The following is an 11,375-nucleotide window of genomic DNA, read 5'->3' as shown; positions in this document are numbered from 1 at the left end:
GAAAGGCAATTAAGTCACAAATCCTGCCAGATTTCATCGCAGAGTGGATGGAGTTGCAAAACACAGGACCTCCAGACCTGTCGAGAACCTGGACAATGAACTTTGATGGGTCCAAGAGACTAGAAGGAGCTGGTGCAGGAGTAGTACTCATATCACCTGAAGGCGACAAGTTGAAGTACATCCTTCGGATGACGTTCCCTAACGCATCTAACAATGAAGCAGAATATGAGGCTCTCTTACATGGGATGAAGATGGCGAAAGCTTGCGGTGCAACTCGACTAAAAATCTTTGGCGACTCACAGTTGGTGGCTCAGCAAGTTATGAACCAATGTGACGCAGTCAATGATAGCATGATGGCATACAAGGAGGCGTACAACGAGCTCGAGAAGTTGTTCGATGGATGCGAAGTAAATCATATTAGCAGATTGAGCAACGACGAAGCCGACGTTCTTGCAAACATCGGGTCGCAATGCCTGACAGTCCCGCCAGGTGTATTCTAGGAAGAGATAACAGAGAGATCCACTAAGTCGACAAAATCAAAAAAAAAGGAGAAGAAACCCTCGGGGGCTACCAAAGAAAAGCAAGAAGATGAAGAAGAAGATCAGGACTTGGTCATGGTGATACAGATACCGTGGATGCAGCCGTACATATCATACATCCTCAGGAAAGAAATACCTGACGATCCAGTTGAGGCAAGGCGAGTAATTCGACGTTCCAAAGCTTTCACGGTGGTTAAGGGAGAATTGTACAAGCGAAGTATTTCGGGCGTCTTGCAAAGGTGCGTCACACCTGAAGAAGGAAGAATAATTCTGAAGGATGTACACGAAGGAATATGTGGCCACCACGCAAGTAGTCGAGCTATCGCAGCCAAGGTTTTTCGGGCAGGATTCTACTGGTTAACAGCAATCGAGGACGCCAAGGACATAGTAAGAACTTGTGACGCGTGTCAAAGATTTGCCGCAAAACCTCACTCTCCAGCAGCAGAGCTAGCACCAATACCATTGTCATGGCCCTTTGCTCAATGGGGACTTGATATGGTGGGTAAGCTACACAAATCCTGGCCAGGAGGAAAGGAGTACATGCTCGTAGCTGTCGATAAGTTTACAAAGTGGATAGAAGCAAAGCCGATAAATTCACCAGACGGAGCACCCGCAGTAAAATTCGTAAAAGGCCTCGTCTTCAGATTTGGAGTGCCCCACAGCATCGTTACAGACAACGGCAGTAACTTCACATCCCACGAATTCAAAGATTATTGCGAAGAGGTGGGTATCAAACTGAACTTTGCGTCAGTTGCACATCCTCAAACCAACGGGCAAGTCGAGAAAGCCAATGGCATCATCTGAAGTGGCATCAAGAAGCGCTGGTTAGGACCACTGGAAAAAGCCCGACATACCTGGCCAGAAGAACTACCAAGCGTGTTGTGGAGCATCCGAACAACACCAAACACAGCAACGCAGGAAACTCCGTTTTTTCTGGTTCATGGAGCAGAGGCAGTACTACCAATCGAGATAGAGCACAACTCTCCACGTATCGCTGAATATGATGAAGAAACGTCGAGAAGAGCGCTAGAGGACGACGTCGACGCACTTGATGAAGCTCGAGATGAAGTATTATCTCGGGTAACCAAATATCAACAGGACTTGAAGAATTACCACAGTCGACGTTTGCGGCCAAGATCTTTTCAGGTGGGAGACCTAGTTCTTCGGCTCACGCAAAAAAGTCATGAAAAACTCGAGTCACCATGGCTTGGCCCTTACATTATGACGGAAGTAATTGGAGGAGGAGCATACAGGATAAAGGACAAGAAGACAGGGGTGGAGGAGCCAAACCCCTGGAATGTGGCGCAACTTAGGCGGTTCTACGCCTAGAGTCGAAATATAGTCCTTGTAAAACTTCAATGTACTGAAACGCCCGCGAGTTTTCAGACGCACTCTTTTCCTTTTTCGGGGCACCGAGTGGGGCCGGGAAAGGTTTTTAATGAGGCGGGCTCGCGGTGCTGCAATATAGTAAAGATAGTGCTCATATACCTTTTTCTTTATCGACATACTCGCAGTTTCCAACCCGACGAATTTCAATATAGTTCATTGAAAAAGAAAAGCCTCGCCTTGGTATTAAAATACCTCGTGAGCTAATCAAAATGCAAAATAGTACTCAACAAAGAGGCTCGGGGGCTGATACCCGCCATAAATACATATGAAATAAATGCCTTGGTTCAAAAACCTCGCAATATACAAGTACAGTACATAGCCACCGAAACACTCGGGGGCTAGTCAAACATAGAAATATGACGATCGCTTTACAATATATAATCAAAGTCATGGGTTGCAAAACAGAGTTATTTACAAAAGGAAAATAACTACTCTTGATTCAGTATATCATCAAGAGAAATTCTGTTTTCTTCGGGAGCAGCGCCAAGAAAGTCAGCATAATGACCGTCAGTGAAAAAGTCGGCATCCATCCGAAGAAGGTCTTCAATCATTTCTTCGGCTACAGGAGAAACCTTCGTATTAATTCGGTCGACACCAACTTTTCGGCGCTTTACTTTCTCATGAACCTTTGCAACAACCTCGGTAAGGTCAAGCTTCGAGTGGCAAATCTGAAGCATGATAAGGGCAAACCTGGCACCAGCTACAAGTTGAGCTTTGACAAAACCATGGATCCTGTGGGCATCCTTGAAATTCTCCATTAACTCGGGAAGAGTTTTTGGTTGAACGTTCCGAGGAAACATGGAGTTGTAAACCATAAATAGAGTCTTGGTGCAAAAGTCAAGAAAATCGCGAGATTGAGAGACGCGATCCTGAAACCTGACAATTTGGCGAGTCCGCTCTGGGGTAGCCCAAAACAGAGAACCATGGTCAAGGGACAGGTTAACAAGGAAGTTCGTCCTAGTGTTTACCCTTTCTTCTTCGGCAACAGCATCAGCAAAGGAACCTATTCAAGTAAAGAAACAGAAAACTTCAAGAAACATAGCACGAAGATAGAAGGCAATGGAGGATGAAACAAACATACCTGACATATCTGCACTAGCTTCATTCATCAAGTCAAGCATGAAATTTTCTCGCGTAGTCGCCTTTTCAGCCTCGGAAGCAGCAATTTCCTTCGCAGCCACGGCCTCGCGAGCTTGTTGAAGTGCAATTTTTTCGGCTTCAGATGACTTACGGGATTGCTCCATCATCACAAGTGTCTGCTTCTTCGCATAATGAAGTTGCTGTCGAAGTTCATCTAGTTCTTGCGGCAAGGTATCGTCGACAGGTGCAGTATCATCAAAAGCTCTCCTCGCGCGAGAAGAACAAGGCGACACATTGGAAGGAGCGGAAGGTGGAGTATAGTTATCAAATATCAACTGAAATTCAAACAGGACAACATCAAATGACAAGCACAGATAGAGTTTTTCATTAATCTCTTGGAATAATTACAAGGGCACTACAATGGAGCTAAGGAAATACGTGTCGCCAAACGACTACTTTGGTGACAAGAGCAAAAGAAACAAAGAAAAACAGAGGCATGCAACTAGACCCCCGGCCTTGACGAGCTAGGAGTCGACGCCGGCTTAATCCCGAGATAGGCCAAGATCTTCTTCGTGTTGGGCTTGGCTGCCTTAATCAGTGACCTCCATCTTGATTGCTCTATCTGCTCGGTGTCGCCAACTTTCGTCCAATCAACAGCCTGTTGACTGTCGGCAACCAAAGCGACAGTGCTTTCAACGGCAATCTTCATATTCTCTTGGCGCATCTTCAGTCCAAGGTCATCCGGTGTATTGAACATCTTGGCAAGGTTGAGGAAAGTTGCAGGCTCCTCTTTCTTCGGGAAGAAGTAGGGGAACAATGCCGACAAGACTGCGCTAGCATTCGATACACCTTCACGAATCTCAGACCCATGAAGCTCCAGATAGGAAAGTGCGTCAAGGACAGGGTCATTGACAGGATTCGTCAGATCAAAATCCTGGTTTGTTTGGGCTGTTAAGGAAACAAAGCATTAGTGAACAGACAAGAAACAACGATTCTCATAAAAATAAAAAAGGGTCAGCAAACTTACTGAAAGTGCGGCGACTCTGAGTTTTCAGGCGCTTGAGGATTCCTTCTTCACGAGAAGCTTGCGCAGCCTTGTGCTCATCTAAGGCAGTTGTAGCATCCTCAAGTTTTTTCTGCAATTCTTCGACACCAGCAGCTTTCGCCTTGGCTTCATCAGCTTCGACCTCGGCTTTGCTAGCAGCAAGGTCGGCTTTCTTGCGAGCCGTCTCACTTTGCTCAAGTTTTCGAGCAAGTGCGTCCGCGCGTTCGTTGGCCTCTGCAAGTTTCTCTGTCGAGATATGGAAAAGAGAGAGAAGAAAGATCAAAAATCGCGACAAGCAACAGGAGTAAAAAATCAAGGAAAAACAGCAAGTATAAAAGTCGTTACCTTCGACTCTATTAGCATATTCACGGTACCCAATAAATTGGGAACCGATGCAGAGAAGATCTTTGATCATAGGCTGTTCAAGGTGAACACATCAAAAGAAGCATCGGCATGAAAAAGAGAAAAGGTGTGAAAAAACAAAGGAAAATATAGATAATCGACAAGCTTACATCATCTAAGAGCATAGTCGACGAACTGCCCAACTGAGGAGCAGGTTCAACAATCTTTTCAACCCTTGTCCTTTTTGGTGAAGGAGCAAGGGGGCTTGATGGTGGAGTAGTGGTGACGACGTTTTGTTGAGGAGGCGACGTTTCTTCTTCTTCAACTAGCGTGTCTGAGGCAAGTACAGTATGTGACGTGCTTGTTCGAGGAGCCACGTCGGCAATTGGTACTTCTTCCTCGTCATCACTGTTGGTCACAAAATCGGCAGCATAAAAAGCAAGACAGGATAAATATTTCGAGTACAAAAGTAGGGAGAAATAAAGACGACTTACGAGCTGACGAGGGATTCAACATAAGGATCGTAAGCTGCCTTCGGATGAGAAGGAACAACTTCTTCAGCCTTAGAGGTGCCAGAATCCTCGGCATCCATCCTTTTCCTTTTGTTCCTTGGAGAAACAGCAGGCGGAAGGGATTGCGTCGACTCACTGGCTTCAGACTCAACTTCTTTTTCATAAGAAGCCGCAGATTTGTGAGAACCTGCGACTTCACTCTCAGGCATGGAAGAACCTTGAGTGTCTTCAGCAACGATAGTTCGTTCTTCGACTTCTCCATCCTCAGGAAGAGGAGGAAGGGAAGCCATAGTAGGATGATTCTGCAAGAAAATAGCGACAAAAGAAAATTAGCGAGACAACAATACAGTAAGATGCAAGGGAAAGTTCAGAACAAGACAGAAATTCGAGAAGACAAAATACCTTGGGAAGAGAATTGGTAGCACTGTATGGTTCCACTCGACAAGAGGAGGGAATAGGATCCTTCTTGGCTAGTCGAGAAACTCTTCGAATTAACTTCTCCAAGTCTTTTGCAGAAAGATCACTGGAGATTCTGTTGGCGTCGTTTTCACCAGAATACGTCCAAAGGGGATTTTTGCAAGCCTGAAGAGGCTGCACTCTAATCCTAAGGAAGTAGGCAGTGATTTGAACACCAGACAGCTCTTTGCCTCGAGTGTTTTGAAGCTGACGAATGCGAGACATGAGTGCCTCTGTCGCCTTTTTCTCTTCCTCAGAAGCCTTGGCATCCCAGGAGCGGCGGCGCTGAATTCTGGCACTTCCGTCGAAGGGAATTATGTTATGCTCAACGGAGTTAGCGCTTTCTTCGTGAATATAGAGCCACTTTTTGCGCCATCCTTGGACAGAATCAGGAAACTTGACGTCGAAATAGTCGACATCAGTACGAACACAGATAACAACGCCACCTATATTATAAGTGACGTTGTGGGAGCCATTGCGGCGGAGGCAGAAAATGCGTTTCCACAGAGCCCAATTGGGAGGGATTCCGAGGAAACATTCGCAGAGTGTGATAAAAATAGAAATGTGAAGGATTGAATTGGGGGTCAACTGGTGCAGTTGAATCCCATAAACGAAAAGCAGACCGCGGAGGAAATCGTGGATTGGGGTCGAGAGGCCGCGGATGAGATGATCAACAAAACTAACCCGATACTCCATTGGAGGCTTGGGGTAGCTTTCTTCGCTAGGAAAACGGATGGCGTCTTCCTTCTTCATGAGGCCAAGCCTCTTCAGCATGTTGGTGTCTTGGTTGGAGATTTTGGATCTCTCCCACTCAAGATCCTCGGCGTCCATCTTGGATTCCGGAGTGCTGTGGCGAGTCAGGCGCGCGCGTGGTGGCATCAACGGCAATGGCAGGGCAATGTGTGTGAGTGCGGAAGATCAGAGAAAGATTGGGCGCAGGGGAAGTTTTGCGAAGAGAAATAGATGAGCGGCGCAAGTGAGGGGATGAACGGAGTTTGAAGAAAGGTTTATATAAGAATCAGGTGAAGCAGTGTGCCGTTGGATGAAGAAATCGTGTGGTGAGAATAAATCTTCTAGATATACAAGGGCAAAAAGGTAATTTTACTGAGATAGGCGTTACCGTACGTGCGCCAGAAAAAGCGGACGACGTGTGTCCCCCACTTGCACGACGTGTCAACGTGGAAGAAGCAACGGACCCACAGGACAGAAAAAACACGACTATTAAACAGAGATGAAGGGAAGCATACCGACAAAAATTTGAGAAGATTGGCGACAGGAGGAGTTATTTGAATACTTCGGGAGCCTTTGATCAAATACAAGTTTTTGCCCAAATGTTCGGGGGCTACTTCGGAAAAAAGTAAAATTTCGAGTATGGCAATATAGAAAATGTTGAGCCTACAACCAAGCACAAGTCCTTGGCTGTAGCCTCGGGGGCTACTCCCATCGGGAGCGCTGTTCGCGCACCCGAGAGAGATGAAAAAAGAAGAAGAAAGAGATCATATTGGGAAGTAATGAAAATATAGCGACAAGGTGGACTAAAATGTTGAGCCTACAACCAAGCACAAGTTCTTGGTTGTAGCCTCGGGGGCTACTCCCATCGGGAACGCTGTTCGCGTACCCGATGAAGTTCAAAAAATAAAAGATAGAAAAGCAAGAGAGTATATTTTGAGTTATAATTAACTCTACATATACTCCCATCGGGAGAGCAATATAAAGTCAAAATTGACTCGATAAAATGTGCCATTCCAACAGCCGGAAAAGCACTCGACAATATATTCTCAGAACGCCAAAGTCGCGATCAATTTCTGAATGCCGCAAATTTGCGAAGGTAAGACCCCAGATCCGTTCTGCTGGGCGTGGCATCGCCAAATACTGCGCTCTGCTACTTTTATCCGTATCAACAGATACGAAGAAAAATCCTAACGGACGCGTTAGGTACCCGATAAATTTAACTGGGACTCGACAGAATGGTAAGACCTTAAGCGGCACCTGTCGAAGTTTACACCAGTATCCCGAGGTCATGTCCAGGGACGTGATCTTGAAGTAGGTTTTTGCGGATTGCCACTAGAGCAGTTAACTAGTACCTGATCCGTCAGATGAACTAGCCCCAACTACCGGTATCCCTGTACAACATAGAATTTTATGTGAAGAAATATAAAAATAAGTTAAAGCTTTCGAGTAAAAATAAACAGTGGAGATTTTCCCTGACTCTACGATTCAAGCAAAATCTCGGGGGCTACTGACATAGGCATCCCGAATGGGCCTGCCGAAGATGGTACCCGGGGTTTTACTGAAGGCCCAATACTCGAAGGATAAGAAGATTCGGGAGCCCAAGATTTACTAAGGAAGGATAGAGTTGTAATAGAAAGTGTTGTTTGTAATCTGGCGGGATGAGTTAGAAACCGTCCCGGACTCTGTAAACTTGTATAGCACGAATCCCTCGACTCCACCTCCTATATAAAGGGGGAGTCGAGGGACGAAGAATCAATCGAATCATTGTCTGCAAACCCTAATTTTCATAATCGTCGAATACTTTTCGGCTGAAACCTTCGAGATCTACTTGCCCTCTACTTCTAACTAAACCCTAGCCTACAATCCATAGGCATTGACAAGTTGATACCTTGTCACTCGCCGCTCCTAGGGGTGGTGTGGGCCCCTCGGGTTCCCACCGACCTCGCCCTTCCGCCTATGTATTCATCTGATCGGGAAAAACCTAAATACCCGAGCCTCCATCCACGAAAAGTTTCGTCGCGGCCATCATCGTCGACCCTAGCTCGCGGGGGTTCTGAAGCTCTTCCCGGCACCCTGTCGGAGAGGGAGATCATCACCGGAGGCCTCTACATCGCCATGCCCGCCTCCGAAGTGATGCGTGAGTAGTTCATCCCTGGACTACGGGTCTATAGCAGTAGCTATATGGTTGTCTTCTCCAATTTATACTTCATGTTTAGATCTTGTGAGCTGCCTATCATGATCCAGATCATCTTTATGTAATGCTACATGTTGTGTTTGCTAGGATCCAATGAATATTGAATACTATGGTTGAGATTGATTATACACTTGTCATATGTTATTTGTGATCCTGCATGCTCTCCGTTGCTAGTAGATGCTGATGGCGTGTATTTCACACGTTCGTTGGGCAACCCCAAGAGGAAGGTATGATGCACACAGCAGCAAGTTTTCCCTCAGAAAGAAACCAAGGTTTATCGAACCAGGAGGAGCCAAGAAGCACGTTGAAGGTTGATGGCGGCGAGATGTAGTGCGGCGCAACACCAGGGATTCCGGCGCCAATGTGGAACCTGCACAACACAACCAAAGTACTTTGCCCCAACGAAACAATGAGGTTGTCAATCTCACCGGCTTGCTGTAACAAAGGATTAACCGTATTGTGTGGAAGATGATTGTTTGCAGAAAACAAGAAACAAGTATTGCGATGGGATTGTATTTGATAAAGAGAATTGGACCGGGGTCCACAGTTCACTAGAGGTGTCTCTCCCATAAGACGAACAGCATGTTGGGTGAACAAATTACAGTTGGGCAATTGACAAATAAAGAGAGCATGACCATGCACATACATATCATGATGAGTATAGTGAGATTTAATTGGGCATTACGACAAAGTACATAGACCGCCATCCAACTGCATCTATGCCTAAAAAGTCCACCTTCAGGTTATCATCCGAACCCCCTCCAGTATTAAGTTGTAAAGCAACAGACAATTGCATTAAGTATGGTGCGTAATGTAATCAACAACTACATCCTTATACATAGCATCAATGTTTTATCCCTAGTGGCAACAGCACAACACAACCTTAGAACTTTTCACATCTTGTCCCGGTGTCAATGCAGGCATGAACCCACTATCGAGCATAAGTACTCCCTCTTGGAGTTACAAGCATCTACTTGGCCAGAGCATCTACTAGTAACGGAAAGCATGCAAGATCATAAACAACACATAAGCATAACTTTGATAATCAACATAACAAGTATTCTCTATTCATCGGATCCCAACAAACGCAACATATAGAATTACAGATAGATGATCTTGATCATGTTAGGCAGCTCACAAGATCCAACAATGATAGCACAATGGGGAGAAGACAACCATCTAGCTACTGCTATGGACCCATAGTCCAGGGGTAGACTACTCACTCATCACTCCGGAGGCGACCATGGCGGTGTAGAGTCCTCCGGGAGATGATTCCCCTCTCCGGCAGGGTGCCGGAGGCGATCTCCTGGATCCCCCGAGATGGGATCGGCGGCGGCGGCGTCTCTGGAAGGTTTTCCGTATCGTGGCTCTCGGTACTGGGGGTTTCGTCACGGAGGCTTTAAGTAGGCGGAAGGGTAGGTCAGGGGGCCACACGAGGGCCCCAGATGACAGGGCCGCGCGGCCAAGCCCTAGGCCGCGCCGCCCTATAGTCTGGGCGCCTCGTGGCCCCACTTCGTCTCCTCTTCGGACTTCTGGAAGCTTCGTGGAAAAATAGGCCCCTGGGCGTTGATTTCGTCCAATTCCGAGAATATTTCCTTACTAGGATTTCTGAAACCAAAAACAGCAGAAAACAGCAACTGGCACTTCGGCATCTTGTTAATAGGTTAGTTCCAGAAAATGCACGAATATGACATAAAGTGTGCATAAAACATGTAGATAACATCAATAATGTGGCATGGAACATAAGAAATTATCGATACGTCGGAGACGTATCAGATGCTCTGGCCAATTATGTGCTTGTGACTCCAAGAGGGAGTATTTATGCTCGATAGTGGGTTCATACCTCTAGTAATCTGGGAGAGTGACAATAACTTCTAAGGTTGTAGATGTGTTGTTGCTAGTAAGGAGAACACAACAATGCTTTATCTAAGGATAATTCTATTGTTTGCTTTACACACTTTGCTTAATGCAACAATCTATTGCTTGCAACTTCATACTGAAAGGGGTGCGGACGCTATCCGGAAGGTGGATTATTAGTCAGTTGGATTACGTCTATGTATCATGTTGTAATGCCCAAATGAATCTCATAGTAATCATCTTGTCATGTATGATCTTTATTCTGTCAATTGCCCAGATGTAATTTGTTCACCCAACATGTTATTTATCTTTATGGAGAGACATCACTAGTGAACTGTGGTGCCCGGTCCTTTCTTTTACACTTCGAATACTTGTTCTGTTTTATTGCGAACTCCCACATCAATAGCTCTTTTTCTAGCATTCACACATTGTTCTTTATTTCACTACAAACAAACAACTCTTTCACACTATATGTTAATCCTTTGTTTTCAGCAAAACTGGTGAGATTGACAACCTCACTGTAAGTTGGGGCAAAGCTGGGACGTGTTTGGGGTCGCGCCTAGGCGCCCCAAACACCTTCCATTTCCAATAGTTTTCTTTTTGGACTAACAAAAGGTTTTGAAAATAGGAGCAAGTAGAAGCCAAAAAAAAACATGTAAAAGTTTTTTTTGTCTTTTTATACAAGGCACAAAACATGCCGGTTTCCCCAAAGGGTCCCTCAAACCTTTTTGGGGCGCGCCGGACATTTAATCGATCCCAGTCGCGCGTCCGAAAGGCTCTTTTTGTCCGGTGCAACCCAATACGCTATCCGGCGCCCCGAGGCTGTTTCTGTTCCACAAGGGACGCTTCGGGCACGCCGGACAGAGTGAGAAGCGAGGCGGGGAGTGGCGGACTCGATGCGTCATTGACACAAGAACGAAGCACAACCGTCACCTACCTCGCAATTGGAGTTATTGGCGCACATCGATGGTGCGGTCTCCACAGAGGCGCAACGACACATCTCGTCGCGCCTAGCTCTCCATGTCGACGTTAATTAGTGCCACCGCTCCCTCGCCTCCCTCCGGCGTATAAAAAGGGGTGCTCGCGCATAGTCCCTCTCACAAACCCTAGCGCCTCAACCCCCAACCCTAGCCGCCACCATCTCAGGAGTCGATGGCCATTCCATGGCTGGTAGAGGTCGAGGTCACAGTCGTGTCTGCGGCGGACGTGCTGGAGCAGCAAACGCCATC

Source organism: Lolium perenne, chromosome 7, assembly GCF_019359855.2.
Source record: "Lolium perenne isolate Kyuss_39 chromosome 7, Kyuss_2.0, whole genome shotgun sequence".
Classification (NCBI taxonomy): domain Eukaryota; kingdom Viridiplantae; phylum Streptophyta; class Magnoliopsida; order Poales; family Poaceae; genus Lolium; species Lolium perenne.
The sequence above is the reverse complement of the archived record's forward strand: the minus strand, read 5'-3'. Positions refer to the sequence as shown.